This window comes from Rhinopithecus roxellana, chromosome 10 (genome assembly GCF_007565055.1).
Source record: "Rhinopithecus roxellana isolate Shanxi Qingling chromosome 10, ASM756505v1, whole genome shotgun sequence".
Lineage (NCBI taxonomy): Eukaryota > Metazoa > Chordata > Mammalia > Primates > Cercopithecidae > Rhinopithecus > Rhinopithecus roxellana.
Window position 1 is genome coordinate 64961496 of NC_044558.1, and position 24580 is coordinate 64986075.

The 24580-nt window shown below is 40.3% G+C and overlaps 1 pseudogene; it reads left to right on the forward strand.

The window, feature by feature from the left end:
* Positions 1-8268: 8268 nt before the first annotated feature.
* Positions 8269-9020, forward strand: LOC104661831 (annotated as a pseudogene).
* The last annotated feature ends 15560 nt before the right edge of the window (positions 9021-24580 follow it).

Below are 24580 nucleotides of genomic sequence, written 5' to 3' on the forward strand. Positions count from 1 at the left end.
TTTCATGCAAATGGACATCAAGAGCAAGCAGAGGTAGCTATTCTCATATCAAACAAAACAAACTTAAAAGCAACAGCGGTTAAAGGAGACAAAGATGGATGGTATATAAATTGGACAATATATAAATATTGTCCAACAGGAAAATATTATAATCCTAAGCAGGATACACATTCTATTCAACAGTGCATGGAACTTTCTCCAAGATAAGCCATAAAATGAGCCTCAATAAATTTAAGAAAATTGAAATTATATCATGCATGCTCTCAGACCGCAGAGGAATAAAACTGGAAATAAACTCCAAAAAAAAAAAAAACCATGCAAATACATGGAAATTAAATAACCTACTCCTGAATGAGCATTGGGTCAAAAATGAAATTAAGATGGAAATTTAAAAATTATTCAAACTGAATGACAATAATGACACAACTTATCAAAGCCTCTGGGATACAGCAAAGGTAGTGCTGAGAAGAAAGAATTTAGGCCTAAATGCCTACATCAAAAAGTCTGAAAGAGCACAAACAATCTAGGGTCACATCTCAAGGAACTACAGAAACCAGAACAAACCAAACCTAAACCCAGCAAAAAAAAAAAAAAAAGGAAATAACCAAGATCAGAGAAGAACTAAATGAAATTGAAACAAATAAAATACAAAAGGGAAATGAAACAAAAAATTGGTTCTTTGAAAAGATAAATAAAATTAATAGACCATTAGCAAGATTAACCAAGAAAAGAAGAGAGAAAAATCCTAATAACCTCACTAAGAAATGAAACAGGAGATATTACAACTGACAGCACTGAAATACAAAAGATCATTCAAGGCTACTCTGGACATCTTCATGCACATAAACTAGAAAACCTAGAAGAGATGGATAAATTCCTGGAAAAATACAACCCTCCTAGCTTAAATCAGGAAGAATTAGATACCCTGAACAGGTCAATAACAAGCAGTGAGACTGAAATGCTAATTAAAAAATTACCAACAAAAAAAGTCCAGGACCAGTTGGAGTCCCAGCAGAATTCTACCAGACAGTCAGCGAATTGGTACCAATCCTTTTGACACTATTCCACAGGACAGAGAAAGAAGGAACCCTCCCTAATTCATTCTATAAAGTCAGCACCACCCTAATATGAAAATCAGGAAAGGACATAACCAAAAAAGAAAACTATAGACCAATATCCTTGATGAACATAGATGCTAAAATCCTTAACAAAATACTAGCTAACTAAATCCAACAACATATCAGAAAGATAATTCACCATGATCAAGTGGGTTTCATACCAGGGAGGCAGGGATGGTTTAACATATGCAAGTCAATAAATGTGATATATCACACAAACAGAATTAAAAATAAAAATCACATGATCATCTCAATAGAGCAGAAAAAGCATTTGACAAAATCCAGCATCCCTTTATGATTAAAACCCTCAGCAACATCAGCATATCAGGGACATACCTTAATGTAATAAAAGCCATCTATGACAAAATCACAGCCAGCATAATACTGAATAGGGAAAAGATGAAAATATTCCTGCTGAGAACTGAAACAAGACAAGGATACCCACTCTTACCACTCTCTTCAACATAGTACTTTAAGTCCTAGCCAGAGCAATCAGACAAGAGAAAGAAACAAAGGGCATCCAAATCAGTAAAGAGGAAGTCAAACTGTCACTGTTTGTTGACTATATGATTGTTTACCTTGAAAACCCCACGGACTCCTCTAGAAAGCTTCTAGAACTGATAAAAGAACTCAGCAAAGTTTCTGGATACAAGATAATGTACACAAATCAGTAGCTCTTCTATACACCAACAGTGACCAAGCAGAGAATCAAATCAAGAACGCAACCCCTTTTACAATAGTTGCAAAAATAAAATAAAATACTTAGGAATATACCTAACAAAGGAGTTGAAAGACCTCTACCAGGAAAACTACAAAACACTGCTGAAAGAAATCCTAGATGACACAAACAAATGGAAGCACATCCCATGCTCATGGATGGGTAGAATCAATATTGTGAAAATGATCATACTGCCAAAAGCAATCTACAAATTCAATGTAGTCCCCATCAGAATACCACCATCATTCTTCACAGAATTAGAAAAAGCAATTCTAAAATTCATATGACACCAAAAGAGAGCTAGTATAGCCAAATTGAGACTAAGCAAAAAGAACAAATCTGGAGGCATCACACTGCCTGATTTCAAACCATACTGTAAGGCCATAGTCACCAAAACAGTGAAGTAGTGGTATAAAAGTAGGCTCATAGACCAATGGAACAGAATAGAGAACCCAGAAATAAACCCAAATACTTACAGCCAAATGATCTTTGATAAACAATAACATAAAGTGGGGACATTTCCCTTTTCAACAAATGGTGCTGGGATAATTGGCTAGCCACATGTAGGAGAATGAAACTGGATCTTCATCTCTCACCTTATACAGAAATTAACTCAAGATGAATTAAGGACTTAAACCTAAGACATGAAACTATAAAAATTCTGGAACATAACATTGTAAAAACCCTTCTAGACATTGGCTTAGGCAAGGATTTCATGACCAAGAACCCAAAAACAAATGCAATAAAAACAAAGATAAATAGCTGGGACCTAATTAAACTAAAGAGCTTTTGTACGGCAAAAGGAAGTCAGCAGAGTAAACAGACAACCCACAGAGTGGGAGAAAATTTTCACAATCTATACATCTGACCAAAGGAATAATATCCAGAATCTAGAATGAACTCAAATCAGTAAGAAAAAAAAGTTCCATCAAAAAGTGGCTAAAGACATGAATAGACAGTTCTCAAAAGAAGACATACAAATGGCCAACAAACATGAAAAAATGCTCAACATCACTAATGATCAGGAAAATGCAAACCAAAGCCACAATGTGATACCACCTCATTCCTGCAAGAATGGCCATAATAAAAAAAAACAGTAGATGTTGGCATGGATGCGGTGAAGAGGGAACACTTCTATGCTGCTGGGGGGAATGTAAACTAGTACAACCACTATGGAAAACAGTGTGGACATTCCTTAAAGAACTAAAAGTGGAATTACCATTTGATCCAGCAATCCCACTACTGGAAATCCACCCAGAGGAAAAGAAGTCATTATTCAAAAAAGATACTTGCACATACATGTTTATAGCAGCACAATTCACAATTGTGAAATTATGGCACCAACCCAAATGCCCAATAATCAATGAGTGGATAAAGAAACTGTGGTATGGCCAGGTGTGGTGGTTCACACCTATAATCCCAGAACTTTGGGAGACTGAGGCGGGCAGATCACGAGGTCAGGGGTTCGAGACCAGCCTGGTCAACATAGTGAAATCCTGTCTCCACTAAAGATACAAAAAAAAAAAAAAAAAAAAAAAGAAGAAGAAAAAAAATTAGCTGGCATGGTGGTGGTGTGCACCTGTAATCCCAGCCACCTGGGAGGCTGAAGCAGGAGAATCTCTTGAACCTGGGAGGTGGAGGTTGCTGTGAGCTGAGATCACACCACTGCACACTGCACTCCAGCCCGGACAACAGTGCGAGATTCAGTCTCAAAAAACAAACAAACAAACAAACAAAAAAAACGAAGAAACTGTGGTATATATATGCAATGGAATACTATGCAGCCATGAAAAGGAATGAATTAACAGCATTTTCAGTGACCTGGATGAGATTGGAGACTATTATTCTAAGTGATGTAACTCAGGAATGGAAAACCAAACACTGTAAGTTCTCACTGATATGTGGGGGATATAAGCTATGAGGATGCAAAGGCATAAGAATGATACAATGGACTTTGGGGGCTTGGGGGCAAGAGTGGGAGGGAGACTAGGGATAAAAGACTCAAATACGGTGCAATGTATACTGCTTGGGTGATGGGTACCCCATAATCTCACAAATCACCACTAAAGAACTTACTCATGTAACCAAATACCACCTGTACCCTAATAACTGATGGAAAAATAAAATAAAATACATTAATAAAAGAAAGATAATGTCAGTTTAAAGAGGATGCCAATCTCTGAAACTCTAGTTCTGGGTTTTAAGAGTAACAATACAGATGCAAGCAGACTGCCACTTTGCATTGTGGAAAAGGGGAGGCTCCATAGGGACCCAGACAAACTGAATATCTTTTCTCGTATCAAAAATCACTATTTCATTATATTTTGAACTTGGCAACAATCTAGTTCTAAATTTAACTGCTGTCTTTAAAAATTTCAGGCATTAGCTGAGTGCAGTGGCTCACACCTATAATCCCAGCACTTTGGGAGGCTGGGGCGGGTGGATCACTTGAGGTCAGGAGTTTGAGACCATCCTGGCCAACATGGTGGAACCCCATCTCCACTAAAAATACAAAAATTAGCTGGGCATTGCGACAGGGGCCTGTAATCCCAGCTACTCGGGAGGCTGAAGCGGGAGAATTGCTTGAACCTGGGAGGCAGAGGTTGCAGTGAGCCGAGATCGCACCACTGCACTCCAGCCTCAGCAACAGAGCGAGACTGTCTCAAAAAAAAAAAAAAAAAAAAAAAAAAAAAAGGCCAGGTGGCTGGGCGCGGTGGTTCAAGCCTGTAATCCCAGTTGGGAGGCCAAGACGGGCGGATCACGAGGTCAGGAGATCGAGACCATCCTGGCTAACAAGGTGAAACCCCGTCTCTACTAAAAAATACAAAAAACTAGCTAGGCGAGGTGGCAGGCGCCTGTAGTCCCAGCTACTCGGGAGGCTGAGGCAGGAGAATGGTGTAAACCCGGGAGGCGGAGCTTGCAGTAAGCTGAGATCCATCCACTGCACTCCAGCCTGGGCGACAGAGCGAGACTCTGTTTCCAAAAAAAAAAAAAAAAAAAGGCCAGGTGTGGTGGCTCACGCCTATAATCCCAGTACTTTGGGAGGTCAAGACGAGCGGATCATGAGGTCAGGAGTTTGAGACCAGCTTGACCAACATGGTGAAACCCCATCTCTGCTAAAAATACAAAACTTAGCCAGGCGTGGTGGCATGCTCCTGTAATCCCAGCTACTCAGGAGGCTGAGGCAGGAGAATCACTTGAACCTGGGAGGCAGAGGTTGCAGTGAGCCGACATCGTGCCACTGCATTACAGCCTGGTGACACAGTGAGACTCCATCTCAAAAAAAAAAAAAAAAAAGGCATTATAATGTCAAATTCAAAATTATATATATTCTTTCTTGGAAATTACCTGCAGTACAAAAAAATCCAGCCACAAAAAGAATACAGTTCAGAAAAAAAATGGTTAATAAATATCTGATAAGGTGCTAGATCGCATTTTTTATTAAATAAATGCATATTAAAATAACAATGTTATGTCATGTTTTACTGCCAGATTGGCAAAGATTAAAAACAGACACTCTCCGACACATGCTGCTGGTAAGAGCACAGGTTGGCACAAGCTTTTTGGATGGCATTTTCATAGTATTTATCCAAATTTCAAACACATCTGGTCTTTGACCCAGCGATTCCATATCTAGAAATTTACCGTACAGATATATCACATAAGCATATAACAACATGTATCACAAAGTTATTTATTGTAGCAGTATTTGTAATAGTGAAAATCTAAAATCATTTTAATTGTAGTCCAGAGACAATGAAATATATTACAGTGTATCATACTGTGACATATCTACATGGCATTGACAGATTGTTAAGTAGAGAATGCTAGTTATATGATTGTGTGTGTGTGCTGTAAGTCCATTTGTGGGGAAATATTGTACATGCTGAAACATCTGTAATGATGCAAATGAAATTGTTGTGACTCCTGCCACTGGAATTTAAATGAGGAGAAAAAAAAAAAAAGGACAATTTCTTTTTTTCTCAACTATTTCTGTTTATACAAACATACACTACTTTTATAATAAAATATTTTTAATTCAGTCACCATTTTGCATTACTACACAATCTGTAAAACAATCTAAAATACAATTAAACTCTACTGTAAAATTAACTGATAATTAAACTTTACATTCACTGTGGGTGGTATTTTAAGATGACAATGAATTGAGGTACAAATGTAGCACAGATAAAAGTCTAGAAAAGTGAAATTTAGGCCAGGCATGGTGGCTCATGCCTGTAATCCCAGAACTTTAGGAGGCTGAGGCGGGAGGTTAGCTTGAGCCCAGGAGTTCAAGGGTAGCTGGGCTACATAGGGAGACCCCATCTCTACAAAAATTTTTAAGGCCGGGCACAGTGGCTCACGCCTGTAATCCCAGCACTTTGGGAGGCCAAGGCGGGCGGATCACGAGATCAGAAGATCGAGACCATCCTGGCTAATGTGGTGAAACCCCATCTCTACTAAAAATACAAAAAATTAGCCAGGCGTGGTGGCGGGCGCCTATAGTTCCAGCTACTCAGGAGGCTGAGGCAGGAGAATGACCTGAACCCGGGAGACGGAGCTTGCAGTGAGCCAAGATTGCGCCACTGCACTCCAGCCTGGGCAACAGAGCAAGACTCCATCTCAAAAAAAAAAAAAAAAAAAAAGTAAATTAGTTGGGTGTGAAGGTGCATGCCTGTAGTCCCAGCTACTCGGGAGGTTGAGGTGGAAGGATTGCTTCAGTCCAGGAGGTTGAGGCTGTAGTGAGCCGAGATCATACCGCTGCACTCCACCCTGGGTGATAGAATGAGATCCTGTCTCAAGAAAAAGAGTGAAATGTAAAGGTTGGTAGCTTTTTAATCTATATAGATAATGCAAGTAGTAATGTAAATGAACTACTAAACTCAGTTTTATATTATGAGATAAAGTTTATTGTATATGATTATATATATATGTGTGTGTGTGTGTGTGTGTGTGTGTGTGTGTGTTTGTATATATGTTTTTTTTTTTTTTCTTGAGACAAGAACTCACTCTGTCACCCAGACAGATTTTAGTGAAATTTCAGGAGGGTAAAGGGAAAGTTTTTCCTTGGCCCCTATACAACTTATACACCCCTTATTTCCCTGCTTCCAATGCAGGGGAAGTACAACTAGTAGCACACTCTCGGCTCACTGAAACCTCTCTCTCCTACTGGGCTCAAGCAGTCCTCCCACCTCAGCCTCCCCAGTAGCTGGGACTACAGGCATGTGGCACCATGCCCAGCTATTTTTTTTTCTTTTTTGTGTGTTTTTAGTAGAGATGGAGTTTTGCCATGTTGTCCAGCCTGGTCTCGAACTCCTGAGCTGAAGTGACAAACCTGCCTTGGCCTCTCACAGTACTGGGATTACAGGCGTGAGCCACCGAACCCGGCCAGAAATATATTTTTAAAAGCCAACAGTGAAGGTGCTTCTATACCTTATCTCCAAGTCCATATATTCTCCTATTGCCATCTTTGAAAGGACAGTAGAAGCTATTTTGCAGGGCCAGGGCTATGGAATTTTCCTCACTTCCTATCTCTGCCCTACAGAAAGCTGGGTTATTTGGAGTAATGGACAGGGGTCTTGATACTCTGTATGCTGTGTCTACAGAGGAAAACATTGCGTGTTATAGTGGGGGCAGCTGTACTTCCCCTGCATTGGAAGCAGGGAAATAAGGGGAGTATAAGTTGTACAGGGGCCAAAGAAAAACTTCCCCTTTACCCTCCTGAAATTTCACTGAAACTTGACTCACAAAAGGCAGATTAATTGGAGAAAAGGCATGCAAATGTATTAACATACAATGGTGGAGAAACGTAGAGTGATTATTCCCAATCCTCAATGGGGTGCAGAAGCTTATATATCATCTTGAGGTTACAGAAAGAATGGGGGCTCACAGCATGACCAAAAACAGGCTATGGTGACAAACCAGGTTATGGTGGCTAGACAGGTCATGGGAGGGAGAGAAGAGGAGGCTTGGCCAGCAAAGGTGGTCTTGCTACATAGATGAAACCTCACAGGTAACAGCCCTCAGAGAGGGTAAATGATGCTAAATATTTCTTCCAAACTTTTAAAGATGTCAGACTCTCCATTAATCTTTCCTAGATCTGAACAAGGGAAGGCCCGGCTGCATCAATGCAGATTCTCTACAGATGCAAATCTGCCCTGCAGAAGGCAGCTTAACTACTTCTGTTTGTTGACCCTCTGAATAGCCATCTCAAAATATGTCAAAAATATATATATATACATGTGCCAGAAGATGCTTAGACATCCTGAAGTCTCTTTAGGTATTAAAGTCTTCTGGGGTTGAAGTGGAGCTCATGACTCAGGAAAGAAGATGGTATAGAAGCCATAATTGGGGGAAGTAAGGGTAAGAGGAGGCTGCAACGCCAGCGGAGGAGGCAGGAACCGGAGCGCGAGCAGAAGCCGGGTGGGCACCATGGCTGGGATCACCACCATCGAGGCGGTGAAGCGCAAGATCCAGGTTCTGCAGCAGCAGGCAGATGATGCAGAGGAGCGAGCTGAGCGCCTCCAACGAGCAGTTGAGGGAGAAAGGCGGGCCCGGGAACAGGCTGAGGCTGAGGTGGCCTCCTTGAACCGTAGGATCCAGCTGGTTGAAGAGGAGTTGGGCTGTGCTCAGGAGCGCCTGGCCACTGCCCTGCAAAAACTGGAAGAAGCAGAAAAAGCTGTTGATGAGAGTGAGAGATGTATGAAGGTTATTGAAAACCGGGCCTTAAAAGATGAAGAAAAGATGGAACTCCAGGAAATCCAACTCAAAGAAGCTAAGCACATTGCAGAAGAGGCAGATAGGAAGTATGAAGAGGTGGCTCGTAAGTTGGTGATCATTGAAGGAGACTTGGAACGCACAGAGGAACAACCTGAGCTGGCAGAGTCCTGTTGCCGAGAGATGGATGAGCAGATTAGACTGATGGACCAGAACCTGACGTGTCTGAGTGCTGCTGAAGAAAAGTACTCTCAAAAAGAAGACAAATATGAGGAAGAGATCAAGATTCTTACTGATAAACTCAAGGAGGCAGAGACCCGTGCTGAGTTTGCTGAGAGATCGGTAGCCAAGCTGGAAAAGACAATTGATGACTTGGAAGATAAACTGAAATGCACCAAAGAGGAGCACCTCTGTACACAAAGGATGCTGGACCAGACTCTGCTTGACCTGAATGAGATGTAGAACGCCCCAGTGCCACCCTGCTGCTGCTCCTCCCTCTGACCCAGACTCCGCCTGAGGCCAGCTTGCCCAAAGCTGACCTTTAACTGAGGGCTGATCTTTAACTGGAAGACTGCTTTCTCCTTTCGCCGCCCCCTCCTTCCCTGTGTCATTTTCGCCAAACTGTCTCTGCCTCTTCCCGGACATTCCAGCTAGGCTAGAGGCTGAGCACCTTCGGAAACAACATTTAAGGGAATGTGAGCACAATGCATAATGTCTTTAAAAAGCATGTTGTGATGTACACATTTTGTAATTACCTTTTTGTTGCTTTGTAGCAAACATTTGTAAAACATTCAAAATAATTCCACAGCCCTGAAGCAGCAATCGAATCCCTTTCTCACTTTTGGAAGGTGACTTTTCACCTTAGTGCATATTCCCCTCTCCACAGAGGAGAGGAAAAGGTATAGGCCTGCCTTACTGAGAGCCAAACAGAGCCCAGGGAGACTCCACTATGGGAAACCTCAATGCTCTGTACAAAGTACTAGCTAAACTAGAAAGGTGATTCCAGGAGGAGTTGGCCAAACAACAAAAACAAAAAAATGTGCTGTTCAAGTTTTCAGCTTTAAGATATCTTTGGATAATGTTATTTCTATTTTTATTTTTTTTTTCATTAGAAGTGACCAAATTAAGATGGTAAGACCTCTGAGACCAAAATTTTGTACCATCTCTACCCCCTCCCAACTGCTTAACAGAATGGATCATGTCCCCCTTATGTTGAGATGACCACTTAATTGCTTCCTGCCTCCAAGAAAAGAAAGAAAGAAAGAAGAAAGAAAGAAGAAAGAAAGAAAGAAAGAAAGAAAGAAAGAAGAGAAGGAAGGAAGGAGGAAGGAAGGAAGGAGAGGAAGGAAGGAAGAAGGAAGGAAGGAAGGAAGGAAGTAAGGAATGAAGAATTACAGAGAAAGTAAAGAAAAGAAAGAACCTGAAGCCGTAAAAAAGACGAAGTAATACTTCACTAGGCCATCACTAAATCATAATGCAATCCTTCCCATACTTCCTTCCTTCTTCCTTATCTCCCTTCGCCCCTCCTGACAGGTAATCCTTTTCCTAGTTCCTTCCATCCGGCCTTCCGTTTCCCTCCGACTCCCCCCCCATCCTCGCCTCCCTCCTCCCTCCCTCCCATCCCTCTTGCCTTCCTTCCTCCGTCCATCTTCTTCCCCCTTCCGCCCTTGCTACTCAGAATTCCTTCATCTCCTCATTACTGATTATTAAACAGAGAATATTGTGTTTTTGCCACTGATTTAGCCATATGAAAGTCATCTCATTAACCTTTTCCGGGTTTGAAGCTGCTGTCTGTAGAAGTGCCATCTCATTGTGCTTTGTATCAGTCAGTGCTGGAGAAATCTTGAATAGCTTATGTACAAAACTTTTTAAATTTTATATCTTGAAACTTTGCTTCTTTGGGTTTGTGGCACCCTGGCCACCCCATCCGGCTGTGACAGCCTCAGCAGTCTGTGGGTTGGCAGTTTGTTGATCTTTTATAATTTCTTTCCCTACCCTGTCCCCATTTTCTGGTAAGCTTTCTAGGATATGTGTTTAGGTGTACATCCTGCAGCTTATTGGCTTAAAATGTTACTCTACTTTGATGTGGTCTCCCTGGGGCCAATTGGGAGAAAGAGAAATCAATAGTGCAACTGTTTTGATACTGAATATTGACAAGTGTCTTTTTGAAATAAAGAACCAGTCCCTCCAACCCTCAAAAAAAAAAAAAAAAAAAAAAAAGAGCCGGGCGCGGTGGCTCAAGCCTGTAATCCCAGCACTTTGGGAGGCCGAGACGGGCAGATCACGAGGTCAGGAGATCGAGACCATCCTGGCTAACACGGTGAAACCCCATCTCTACTAAAAAATACAAAAAACTAGCCGGGCGCGGTGGCGGGCGCCTGTAGTCCCAGCTACTTGGAGGCTGAGGCAGGAGAATAGCGTGAACCCGGGAGGCGGAGTTTGCAGTGAGCTGAGATCCGGCCACTGCATTCCAGCCTGGGCGACAGAGCGAGACTCCGTCTCAAAAAAAAAAAAAAAAAAAAAGAAGCCCTAATTGGTACAGAATATTATTTATATTATATATGTTATATATATTATATATGTGTATATATAAGTATATATATAATATATAAGAGAGAGAGAGTGTGTGTGTGTGTATATATATATATATATATATATTTTTTTGAGACAGAGTCTCACTCTGTCACCCAGGTTAGAGTGCAGTGGCATGATCTAGGCTCACTGCAGCTGCCACATCCTGGGTTCAAGTGATTTTCCTGCCTTATGCTCCCAAGTAGCTGGAATTACAGGCATGTGCCATGACACCAGCTAATTTTTGTATTTTCACAAAAATATTTCTTCCAGACTTGCTTTCCCCGTGCTGGCCAGGCTGGTTTTGAACTCCTGATCTCAAGTGATCCACCTGCCTCAGCCTCCCAAAGTGCTGGGATTACAGGTGTGAGCCACCATGCCCAGTCAAGAAATGTATTCGGAGGTAAAATATTTTTATTTCTTTTACTTGCTAGGTTTTGCCTATGACTAGAAGAATAAACTAAGTGTCCTCTACTATATACCTAAAAGGGTATTGGATACAGAACACAGGAAAGAAGATGCTGGAAATGCTGAGATACTGAGGAGGGATCTCTGGACCAACCATATCAGGGCCCTGCAAATAACTGGGTATAGCAGTTGTTTGTTCCCATGTCAGTCTTCCTACCAAGCTAAAAGCTCCTGGGATACAATTATCATAGTGATTGTCACATAGTAGGTTCTCATTAAATACAGATTTGGTTAAATGGATGGATCAATAGATGAGTGACAGAAGAAAGACTCCTTAGAGACTTGTGCAAACTCCCTAAATGAAGGGGGAGGATAAAATATTCAGGTGACATGAATCAGAGGGAATAGCAGAAAACCATGCCAGGGAGAATAAGAATGGGAATCTTGAGCTGTCTCAATGTATGGTACACTTGCAGGGCCTTATATACTTGTAACATAGGATAACCCAAAGAAATACATAACTGTAGAAGTCACATAGCTCAAAGTCAAGATGGGGCGCATCTAGATTTCCTCCAAGGAGAGGGAATTCCATTCTTCCTGGATGAGGAGAACTTTGGAGAGTTTGCATAAAATAATTCATGCCATTTGCCTGCTCGGAATATATTACTCCCTACCAATTCTATACCATCTTCTTTCCTGAGCCATGAGCCCCACTTCAAGCCCAGAGACTTTAATATCTAAAGAAATTTCAGGATATCTAAGCACCTTCTGGCACACTCAGGAGCAGAGTTGCTGCTGTTGCCACTATAACAAATACCAATACTCTTATCACCACTATTATCATGACCACCATAACCACTGCCGTTAGATGAGAGTGAAACCATCCAATAGTAAATCAGGATCCTAAAACATGTCTGGGATCTTCGTCAATCAGAATGGTATCTCTTCCTTTCTTGCTTTGAGTATTAAACAGCAGGAGGAGAGCAGAAGGGAGACAGAATTTTCCCTTTAGTTATATCCATATCTATAGATCTATGTTTATATTACTAAAAGTGTATTAGGGAAGCTTCAAGAATTGGGAAAAGAACTTTAAAGACCCAAAAGATTCTAGGGCTTCAGAAATTCAAGCTGGGATTCAATATCTCCAGGATTTTCTCTCTTGCCCTTTCATTTTTGCTTACTTCTGCTTGACTTCATTCTCTCCCATAACAGATGGACTTTCCCCACTGATAGAAAACCTATCTGCCAGCAGCTTGGGCTTATATCATCCCAGTTATTTTCTCCAAAAGAGAGTATATATTCTCAGCTTCATTTTGAAGATTTCCAGGGAAAATTTTCTGAGTGACTTGTTATGTACTTATCCCTGGACCAATCATTATGATCAAAAGGATGGTTTACTTTGGAGTGGGCAGCCTATATAGCATGTCCACTCTTAGGCCAGGGAGTGAAGTCTTATGATCGGCAGCTCCACAAAAACCACATGGGATGTATGGTGGGGGCAATGATGCCCTTCTCCTGAAGGAAGGGAAAGAAAACAAAATGCTTCAGATGTCCACAAAAATAGATAAAAAGTAGATAGGTAGGCAGGTAGGTAGATATATATATGGTAGAGAGAGAGAGGAAGCAGGTTCATTAGCTAACTATATAGCTGATAAACAGATGTGTTAGTGCTCATATAGGATTTAATATTTGTTCTCTTTTTTTAAGATTTATTTTTGCTATCTCTCCTATTCATTTTTTCAAATATATTATAAAATTGTTGTCATAAACCAAAGAAATAGAAAAACCTGTTTATATCTTAATTAGAATTTATGACATCCAGTAGTAATTAGGAAAGAACAGACATCTTCATAACATTAGACTTTCTGTCCAAATGTACAGCATAGCTTTACAACTTTTCACTCATTCAATCTTTTCCAATATCCCAAAAAGTTTTTGTAGATCTTTTATGTAATATAAGTGAGAGATTATTCGCATAATAGCTAGCACCAAAACAGTCTTTGATCAGAAAAACACCTTAATAAGGTAGAGGTAGGGCCTCCACACAGTGTTGTTCAGTCTGTGCACTGCACAACTCTTGGTGCACCATTTACATGGACTACAATGTAAACAAATCCTCTGGAGTTATACACTGAAGCCACTCTGAGAGGAAGATGAAACTATTCACAGGAACCAAAGCAATGAGAAGGGAGGCTAAGTTGCTTGTATGAGAACATCAGAAAAGTTTCTATCTCTTAAATGAGAACAGAAGAGAAAAAATAATCAGAAAGATGGTAAGGCCAAAAGAGAAGCTTGTGGGATGGTGGAAGGATGAGTGGCACATCGGTGAAGTGGCCGGTGAGAAAACCTTGGTGGGATGAACAAGAGACTTTTTAGAACAAGAATGTTCTACAGTTAATTTTCCGTTATTTGAAATCACGAGTAAAATTTCTGCTACTTGGTACGGTGTTTTCATTCAAGGTTAATTTCTGAAGGGAGAAGGGAACAGAAAGCATGGGTTATAACCCAGCTTGTGTCAAGCTGAGATAAAGGAATACACACAATCACGTAGAGAATAGAACAAAAATTCAGGGCCTGGGAATGAGAATTTGAGCCAATCATACCTGAAAGTCAGTGTTCCAGGGTAGGGGGACCCCTGCTGATACCTAAATTGAATTTCTAGTGACTTTATACCACTCTTAGGAGGATTCTGTAAATTACTTCGTGTTTTTTTTTCTTGCCCTTATAAATGGGACCTTATTTTCTATAATATTTTTCTGCCAGTTCTTGCAGATTCCAGAAGTCTGTCGGTCAGTCTATCTCTCCCTCTTTCATTCTCTTGTGCTCTCTCCCTCTCTCTATGTCTGTCTGTCTATCTATTTATCTATATTACATGAATATATAAGCATATATGAAATATAAATGGATGGTCTGGTTTTTATCTGATATGATTTCCATTTAGACCAAGTAATTTCTTTTAGCATTGCTTGTAGTCGAAGTCAATTGCTAACAAATTCTCTTACTTTTTATTTGAAAATGTCTTTATTTTATTTTGTTTTATATTTTACTTTATTTTATTTTATTTTATTTATTGAGACAGGATCTCACTCTGTTGCCCAGGCTTGAGTGCAGTGGAGCAATCTTGGCTCACTGCATCCATTGCCTCCCAAATTTAAGCGATTTTCCTGCCTCAACCTCCTGAGTAACTGGGATCACAGGTGTGCACCACCATGCCTAGCTAATTATCATATTTTAGTAGAGATGGGGTTTCACCATGTTTGCCAGGCTGGTCTCCAACTCCTGGCCTCAAGGGATCCACCCTCCTCAGCCTCCCAAAATGCTGGGATTACAGGTGTGAGCCACCATGCCCGACCTTACTTTACTTTGTAAAGAGATATTTTGGTGTATTCTAGGTTGACCTTTTTTTTCTTTCTGCACTTTATTTATTTATTTATTTATTTATTTATTTATTTATTTTTGAGACAGAGTCTCACTCTGTCACCCAGGCTGGACTGCAGTGGCAAGATCTCGGCTCACTGCAACCTCCACTTACCAGGTTCAAGCATTTCTCCTGCCCCACCCTCCCAAGTGGCTGTGACTACAGGCCTGTGCTACCACTCCCAGCTAATTTTTGTATTTTCAGTAGAGATGAGCTTTCACCATGTTGTGCAGGCTGGTCTCGAACTCCTGACCTCAGGTGATCCACCCGTCTTGGCCTCCCAAAGTGCTGGGATTACAGGTGTAAGCTGCCACACCCAGCCTCTTTCTATACTTTAAAGATGTTATAGTTTGACTATAATATACATATGTGTGTTTTCTTTATGTTTGTCTTGCCTGTGGTTGGTAAAGCCTCTTGATGTAAGCTGATATCTTTCAAAATTTTTGAGAAATCATTGGAAATTCTTATACTCCCTCATCTATCCTTCTTGGGCTCCAATTACATGTTTTAGAGCATCAATATTGTTCCAAAGGTCTTGGATATTATAGTCTTCATTTTAATCTTTTTTTCCTCTTTGTGTTTTAATTTGGTAATGTCTGTTATCTATTGACCCAAATGTCTTCAAGTTCAGTGATCCTTTCTTTGACCTATCAGTAATCCTTGATATTATTGTGTCAAGGCGGCTGTTAAGCCCATGGAATGAATTATTTGATATCATATTTTTTATTTCTAGCATTTCATTTGATTTTTTTTTGTTTTAGTTTTCATTTATCTGCTGAAATCTCCAGTTCACATGTTGTCAATTTTTTCATTTTATAGATAATTATACAAACACACACACACACATCTTGTATCTTATATCTTGTATATATTTAAGTATCCAAGCTGTGTATCAGAGGCCTCTCTGGGATTTTTTGTTTTTGTTTTTTTGAATGTTTCAAGACTTGTTTTTTGGCCTAACATATGATCTATCTTTAAGAATGGTCCAAGTCAGTCATGGTGGCTCACGTCTACAATTCCAGCACTTTGGGAAGCTTGGGCAGGAGGTCACTTGAGCCCAGGAGTTTGAGACCAGCCCAGGCAACAAAGTGAGATGCTATGTCTACAAAAATAAAATAACAGACATGGTGGCATGTACCTGTAGCCCCAGCTGCTTGGGACGCTGAGGTGGGAAGATGGCTTGAACCTGGGAGATCGAGGCTGCAGTGAGCTATGATTGTGCCATTGCACTCCAGCTTGGGCAGCAGAGCAAGACCCTGTGTCAAAATAAAATAAAATGGTCCATGTGCTGAGGAGAAGAATGTATATTCTCTATCCATTGGATGAAATGTTCTGTAAATATATTAGGTTCATTTGTTCTATAGGGCTGATTAAGTCCTATGTTTCTTTATTGATTTTCTGTCTAGGTGATCTACCCAATGCTGAAAGGAAGGTGTTGAAGTCTCCAACTATTATTGTATTGGGATGTATATCTCTCTGTAGCTCTCATAATATTTCCTTTATATATCTGGATGCTCGTGTTGAGTACATATATATTTACAATTGGTATATTCTCTTGCTGAATTGACCCCTTTATCATTATATAGTGACCTTCTTTGTCTCTTCTTTTTTTTTTTTTTTGAGACAGAGTCTCCCTCTATTGCCCAGGCTGGACTGCAGTGGCACAATCTTGGCTCACTGCAAGCTCTGCCTCCTGGGTTCACGCCATTCTCCTGCTACAGCCTCCTGATTAGCTGGGACTATAGGCACCCACCACCACGCCTGGCTAATTTTTTGTGTTTTTTAATAGAGACGGGGTTTCACTGTGTTAGCCAGGATGGTCTCGATCTCCCGACCTTGTGATCTGCCTGCCTCAGCCTCCCAAAGTGTTGGGATTACAAGTGTGAGCCACCGCGCCCGGCCTTTTTGTCTCTTCTTATAGTTTTAGTCTTGAAATCTATTTCGTCTGATATAAGTATAGCTACTCCTGCTCTTTTTTTGGTTTCCACTGGCATGGAATATCTTTTTCTGTTCCTTCATTTTCAGTCTATGTGTATTTTAATAGGTAAAGTGTGTTTCTTATAGGTAACAGATCATTGGGTCTTTTTTTTTTTTAACCATTTAGCCACTCTATGTCTTTTGATTGGAGAATTTAATCCATTTATAGTCAACTTTATTATTGATAAGAAAGGACTTACTCCTGCCATTTTGTTCTTTGTTTTCTGGTCCCTTCCTTCCTTCCTTCCTTCCTTCCTTCTTTCCTTCCTTCCTTCCTTCCCTCCTGTGAAAGTGGTTTTCTCTGGTGGCATGTTTTAATTTCTTCCTTTTTATCTTTTGTATACCTGTGGTAGTCTTTTTTTTCAAATTGAAAGTAGTCACTATTTATTAACTAATCAGATCACAAACATAAGCATGATAGTCACCTTAATTCATCTTTCTGATAAGCTTGTTGATATGATCTTCTCTGTGGCCAGTATTTCCACCTTCTACAAAATGGGTGGTCTTCTTCTCAATTCCAGCTCATGGAGAGTATGATTTGAAAGGCCACAGAAAGTTATTTGCTTCTTGCAAGCATTTTCCAATAGTATCAATGTCATGAATCAGATCTTCCATGCAGATGATGCCATAGTTACCAAAATATCAAACAATCAAAGTGTTACCTATCAAGACAGCTCACTTCTTATTGAATTTGCCATAACCACACTTGTAGATTGCTGACATCTACTGACTTCCTCACTGTTCACTTACTGACTTCAGGTTTGGGTACCCCCATGTAACATATGGTCCTACAATCCTCAGCATATTAATTGAAGCCTTGTTGAGCTTACCAAAGCTTCCACTGAAAATCTGAAGAAGGTGAAGAAGCTGCAATGCTTTTCAGACCTTTGGGCTCACACCATTGATACCTCTAATCCTGCTGACAAATGCCAATTTGGGCTCTGCAGGAAATAGAAATTGCTAGCATTTTTTTTTTTTTGTCATCCTAGCAATTCAAATTTCAATTCTGTACATTTGCCTATATTCCTTGTGATAGTGCTTAGCTTTTTCATAGATGAGCTTCCTCCTTGCCTTTCAGTGCATCTTTTGGGCAAAATTCTTTCTCAGATGCTTTATCTTCAGCTCTGCAAAATTCCTTCACTTTTTTTTTTTTGAGGGGATTCTAACACACCAGGAACCTTCTTCTCTTTGATACCCTCCATGGTTCCAGCAGGAAAACAGGCCAACTCCATGTTGGCCTGTTGTAGGTCTTTTTATTTGAGGTTACCATGAGGCTTGCGAATGACATCTTATAACCCTTTATTTTACACTGGTGACAAGTTAACTCTGATTGCAAAAACAAACTAACAAGCAAAGAGAAAACTAATAAAAGCTCTACACTTTAACTTCATCCTTCCCTGCTTTTTAAATTTTTGTTGTTTCTATTTATATCTTATTATGTCATCTATGTCTCAAAAAGTTATAGTTATTATTTTTATAGGTTCATCCTGTAGTCTTTCTACTCAAGATATGAGTAGTTTATACACCACGATTACAGTGTTATTAATATTCTATGTTATTTTGTGTACTTACTAGTACCAGTGAGTTTTGTTCCTTCATGATTTCTTATTGCTCATTAACATCTTTTTCTTTCAGAATGAGGATCTCCCTTTAGCATTTCTTGTAGGTTGGGTGTGGTGTTGCTGAAATTCCTCAGCTTTTGTTTGTCTGGGAAAGTCTAGTTCTCCTTCGTGTTTGAAGGATATGTTCGCTAGATATACTATTCTAGGATAACATTTTTTTTCTTCATCACTTTAAATGTGTCATGCCACTCTCTTCTGACCTGCAAGATTTCCACTGAGAAGTCTGCTGCCAGATACATTGAAGCTCCTTTATATGTTATTTGTTTCTTTTCTCTTGTGAGATGCTTCTAGTATCCTTTCTTTCTCCTTGACCTTTGAGAGTTTGATTATCAAATGTCTTCTGTTAGTCTTATTTGGGTTAAATCTGTTTGGTGTTCTATAACCTTCCTGTACTTGAATATTGATATCTTTCTCTAGGTTTGGAAAGTTCTCTGTTATCTCTTTGAATAAATTTTCTACCCCAGTCTCTCTCTCTACCTCCTCTTTAAGGCCAATAACTCTTAGATTTGCCCTGTTGAGGGCAAATTCATTCTTTCTTATTTTTTTCTTCTCTCCCTATGTATTTTCAAATAACCCGTCTTCAAGCTCACTAATTCTTTCTTCTGCTTGATCCATTCTGCTGTTCAGAGACTGATGCATTCTTCACTTTGTTAATTCAATTTTTCAGCTCCAAAATTTCGCTTCATTTTCAAAAATTATTTCAATCTTTTCGTTACATTTATCTGATAGGATTCTGAATTCCTTCTGTGTTATCTTGAATTTCGTTGCACTTACTCAAAACAGCTATTTTGAATTCTTCGTCTGAAAGGCCACATACCTCTGTCATTCGAGAATCGGTCACTGATGCCTTACTTTGTTTGGTGAGGTCATGTTTCCTTGAACACTCTTGATGCTTGTGGATGTTCATCACTGTTTGGACATTGGAGAGTTAGATATTTATTCTAATCTTCACAGTCTGGGCTTGTTTGCACCCATCCTTCTTGAGAAAGCTTTCCAAGTATTCAAAGGGAATTGAGTGCTGTGATCTAAGTCTTTGGCCACTGCAGCCATGTGTGCATTAGGGGGCAACCAAACGCAGTAACATTGTGATTCTTCAGACTCGTAGGGGTACCGCTTTGGTGGTCCTGGGTAATATCTGGGAAAAGTCCCTGGATTACCAGTCAGAGTCTTTTGTTCTCTTTTCTTGCCTTCCCCCGAACAAATGGAATCTCTCTATGTGTGTTGAGCTACCTGGAGTTAGGGGTGAAGTGACACGAGCACTGTGGCACCACCACTGGGACTGCAGTGGGTCATACCAGAAGCCAGCTTGGGACTGGGTCTTGGCTGAGGCTTGTGGCAACCATTGCCTGGCTACTGCTGTTTATTTCAGGCCCAAGGGCTCTTTATTCAGCAGGTGATGAACTCTGCCAGGACCGGATCTTTCCTTTCAGAGCAGCAGGTTCCCTTCTGGCCCAGGGTGTGTCTGAACATGTTGTCCAGGAGCTAAGGCCTGGAATGAGGGCTTTGGGACTCTTCTTGGTGCTTTATTTTACTGTGGCTGAGCTGGTATCCAAGTTGCGAGACAAAGTCCTCTTTACTCTCTTCTCTCTTTTCCTCCAGCAGAAGGAGTGTCTGCCAGAGCTGAGAGCTGTGCTTCCTGGAATTGGGGGATGGGGAGTGATGCAAGCACTCCCTTGGCTGCCCCCGCTCATGTCTCACTAGGTGGCATGCACCTCAAGTCCACTGGCTTCAAGCCCGGCACAGCACCAGGACTTGCTCAAGAATTGCAGTCCTGATGGCTTAGACTGCCTTTCAAGTTTATTGAAGACCCCAGAGCACTTTACCAGGCAGTGGTGGGGCTAGCAACTTCTGTGACAAGATCAACAGAGAGAGACTGTCTTCACATAAATAATGTAAAGGAGATTAATCAAGATAATGGAAAAGCTCCAGACATCACATCCTTAAAAAACATCCATCCTGGGATGGATGATTTCCTCTGGCTAGGGCTGCTCTAAATGCTCCCTCCAGAGCACCAGCTGAATTCTGCCCTGTGTTGCTTTCTGCTGTGATAGGCAGCACTGAGTTCCAATGCAAAGTACCACACTCACTCTCCTCTCCCTCCCCCTAAGCACACAGACTATCTCTCTTTGCTGAGTGGCAGTCCTGAGGGATGAGGGAGTAGTGGTGTTGGCAATTCAAGACTGGCTTTCCTACCCTCTTCAGTGCCTCTTTCCTTGATAAGATATTAAAACCAGGAACCACGATCATGCATTTGATTTTTGGTACTTATGAAGGTGGTTTCTTGTGTGAATAGTTGTTCAATTTGCTTTTCCTGTTGGGGGTAGGGGCGAGAAACACTGGAGGGCTGTATTTGGCCATCTTGCTTCAAGAGGCCTCTCTGGTTGGCTTAGTTGAAGATGACAATCCACCTGCTATGCATGAGAAAAGGTAGCGTTTATGTCCCAAGACATTCGATGGTACTGCCACGAGTGTAGAAAAAGTGCTTAAACTCAACTATAAGGAAAACATCTTATTTTCAAGTAAGCAAAATAAAGCCGCCTTTCTTTTACCAGTTGTTTTCACAATGGGAGAACAGAGAGACATTTCGGTGTAGTGTTTAAACAGATACAGTTTGGATTCAGGCAAACCGGAGTTGAATTTTTGGCTCTGCCACTTTGAAACTCTGCAGTCTTGAACAAGTTGCATGTTTCTCTAAATCCCAGCTTCTTATCTGTAAAATGTGGATAATTATAAAAATATCTCCCCCACAGGGTTTCTGTGAGGTTTAAATGGGATCATACCCAGACAATGCAATAGCTAGCACAGGGTGGCCTTTCAGTTAATGCTATTTTCTTTCCCTTACACCCTGCCTCATCCTCATCCTCTTTCCTCCAGGCTCAAACTCAGAAGAATAGGGAATCAATTTTGTCTTGATCACTGATGTATTGCTAAAATTCATCTCATCACAATTACTCAGTGAATATTTGTTGAAAGAATAAATGAACAAAGCTCTTCTCTGAGTAAAGCAATTCAGAAAGCTGGGCTCTGCAGGGATCAGACTTGCTTTAAACTATATTTTTCTTTTTCAAATCGAAAAATTTATTTTTGTAGAGGCAGGGTCTCACTATGTTGCCCAGGTTGGTCTTGAACCCTTGGCCTCAAGCAATCCTCTTGCCTTGGCCTGCCAAATTGCTGGGATTACAGATGTGAGCCACCACATATAGCCGAACAATATTTTCAGAAGCCATACAGAAAAGGGAGTGTGTTACCAAATTCATTACCCTTCAGAAGACTCCAAAAATGATAGTGAAATTCCTGGTTTATACATAGGCACTTCAAAGAAATTTTTCGAGACTACGGTGGAAGCAAAGAAGAGGCAACTTAATTTTATTGACACATAGAAGTAGTATTTTTTTTTAACATTTCCTTCATTCATGAGGACAGAGAATCACCATGAGTCTTGCCTAAAGATATTGAATCAATGTGCTGCTTTAGCTAAAAATAGAAAGGAAAGGTCATCAAGAAGATCAACAAAATGTACATTAGTTTATCTTTGGCTATGACAAGGCTCACCCTTGCCTGAAAAGTAAGTCTAATTCTATGATAACCAGTGCTAAAAAGTCAGAAGATGCAATTTCTTGATCCCACAAACAGAAAATAGTTAGTATGCCGCTTTGTCCTCTTTGTTTCATAAGGGATTCTAAGAAGCATTTAAGGGAATGTAGAGTATGTGCTCACTGGTAAAGAGTTAGTCATTTTATAATATGCTTAAAAATCACTTTATTTTTAGAATGTTCCCTTTTATCATTGACATCTTAATGTACTGTAATTTAAAATTTTTGCATGTTGAATGAGCAGGGCACAAGCACTTCACAACAGTGAGAATAATTGCTACTTAAATATGCCATAAATCAATATACAATGCAAGGATACACAATAATGGTGCAGAACATTTACCATACTTTGATAGTAATAAAAAATAGTTTAAAAAGGGAGGAGGATGCTAAATGGAATGCTCATTTTATTCTCACAGAGAAGGGCCAGAACAAAAAGAAAAAAGGAATACTCATTTTAGACATATTCTCTAGTTCTTTATTTGCTAACTAGTTCTTAACTATTTGTTAATGTGATACTCTAAACAGTAAAATTCATGATTTTAGTATGTGTGTATAAACCTGAAACTTACTTTTAGATAATTTCAGGGAGGATATAATTTCATACGTATAAGTATGAACCAAAATTTAAAGGAAAACTAAACTCCATTGTTTCTAAATTTAAAAACCTTTGCATGTCTTTAAAGACAATTTTGTGCGCAGTTGAACTCTCAGGTACAATGGGACTGCGATGCTAAAATACTGCAAGTAAAACTTTTGTTTGTTTGTTTTTTGTTTGTGTTGAGATGGAGTCTCATTCTGTCACCCAGGCTGGAGAGCAGTGATAAGATTTTGGCTCACTGCAACCTCTGTCTCCCAGGTTCAAGCGATTCTCCTGCCTCAGCCTCCTGAATATCTGGGACTACAGGTGTGTGTCACCATGCCTGGCTAATTTTTGTATTTTTAGTAGAGATGGGGTTTCACCATGTTGTCCAGGCTGGTCTCGAACTCCTGACCTCAGGTGATCCGCCTGCCTTGGCCTCCCAAAATCCTGGGATTACAGTCATGAGTCACTACTCCTGGCCATAACTTTTCTTAGAACTTAATTAGCTCAAGAAACTTCCAAAACTTTGAAGGAAGATGAGTATAGTGTGTTAAAGGAGGTAATTTTCCTTAATTGCTAAGTCCAAAGTTTACTAGCTTGTAGATAAAGTTTAGAAATTGTTTAAAATAAATCCATGTTTTCTCAGAATAGACTTTCTTGTCCTGTCATCCTTCTGGAACCTGGCATACTATACTGTGACAAGATCAACAGAGAGAGACTGTCTTCACATAAATAATGTAAAGGAGATTAATCAAGATAATGGAAAATCTTGATTATTTTGCAGAGAATCACTGAGGGCACTCCACACTGAGTTTTCTCTGGCACCTTTGGTCCTGCTCAAAGACGTCACTCAGGCCCCAGCCTCTTTTCATTTTTCTGCTCTCATGAATGGCATGTTTCCCTTCATGCTAACAAAATAGCTGCCTCAGCTCCAGACATCACATCCTTAAAAAACAAAGTCAAAAAGCAAGCAAGAAAGAAGGTCAGAGAGCTTCTCCTCATACATCTCTCTTTTTATCAGGAGGAAAATATTTTCCAGAAGCTCCCCAGCCGACTTCCGTTTTCTCTTTTGTCTCAATGACTACAACTGTTTTACCCACCTCCCCAACCCAGTCACAACAAAAGAGATGAATATATCCATTGAATTACAACACTCACAATTTGTCCCCTGGGGCTAATAGAGGGGTCAACTTTCACTGAGTACATTGTTACCAAATCTTTGAATGAAATTGGATTCTGTTAGCAAGGAATAAGGTTAAGATGATGCTTGGTCTGAAACCAATAATGCCTGCCACACCACACAGACCAGTATATACATCTGAATGTCAATTTATTCATTTACACTGAGAAATATTACCAAACAAGTTGGGCACCTGAGTTCTTTGGCCAACATATTCTTTTCTCATTAAAAATTTTCATGGGAAGTGCTATGATTTGAATGTGCTCCTCCAAAAAGCCTGGGTTGGAAACTTAATCTCCAATGCAACAGTATTGGTAGGTGGGGCCTAATGGGAAGAGTTTAGGTCATGAGGACACCATCCTTATGAACAGATTAATGTCAATTATGAAAGGGCTTAGAGGCTGCAAGTTCGAGCTCTTGCTCTCTCTCTCTCTCTCCCCCCCCCCGCACCCCCCCCCCCCGCCTCTCTCTCTCTGCCTCACTCTTTCCCTCTCTCACTCTCTCACCTTCCACCTTGTGGTGATGCAAAGGCCTTTGTCAGATCCTGGCACCTTAATACTGGACTTCCCAGCTTCCAGAACTATGAGAAATAAATTTCTTTCCTTCACAAGTTACCCAGTCTATGGTCTTCTGTTATAGCAACGCAAAACAGACTAAGACAGGAAGTTAAATTAT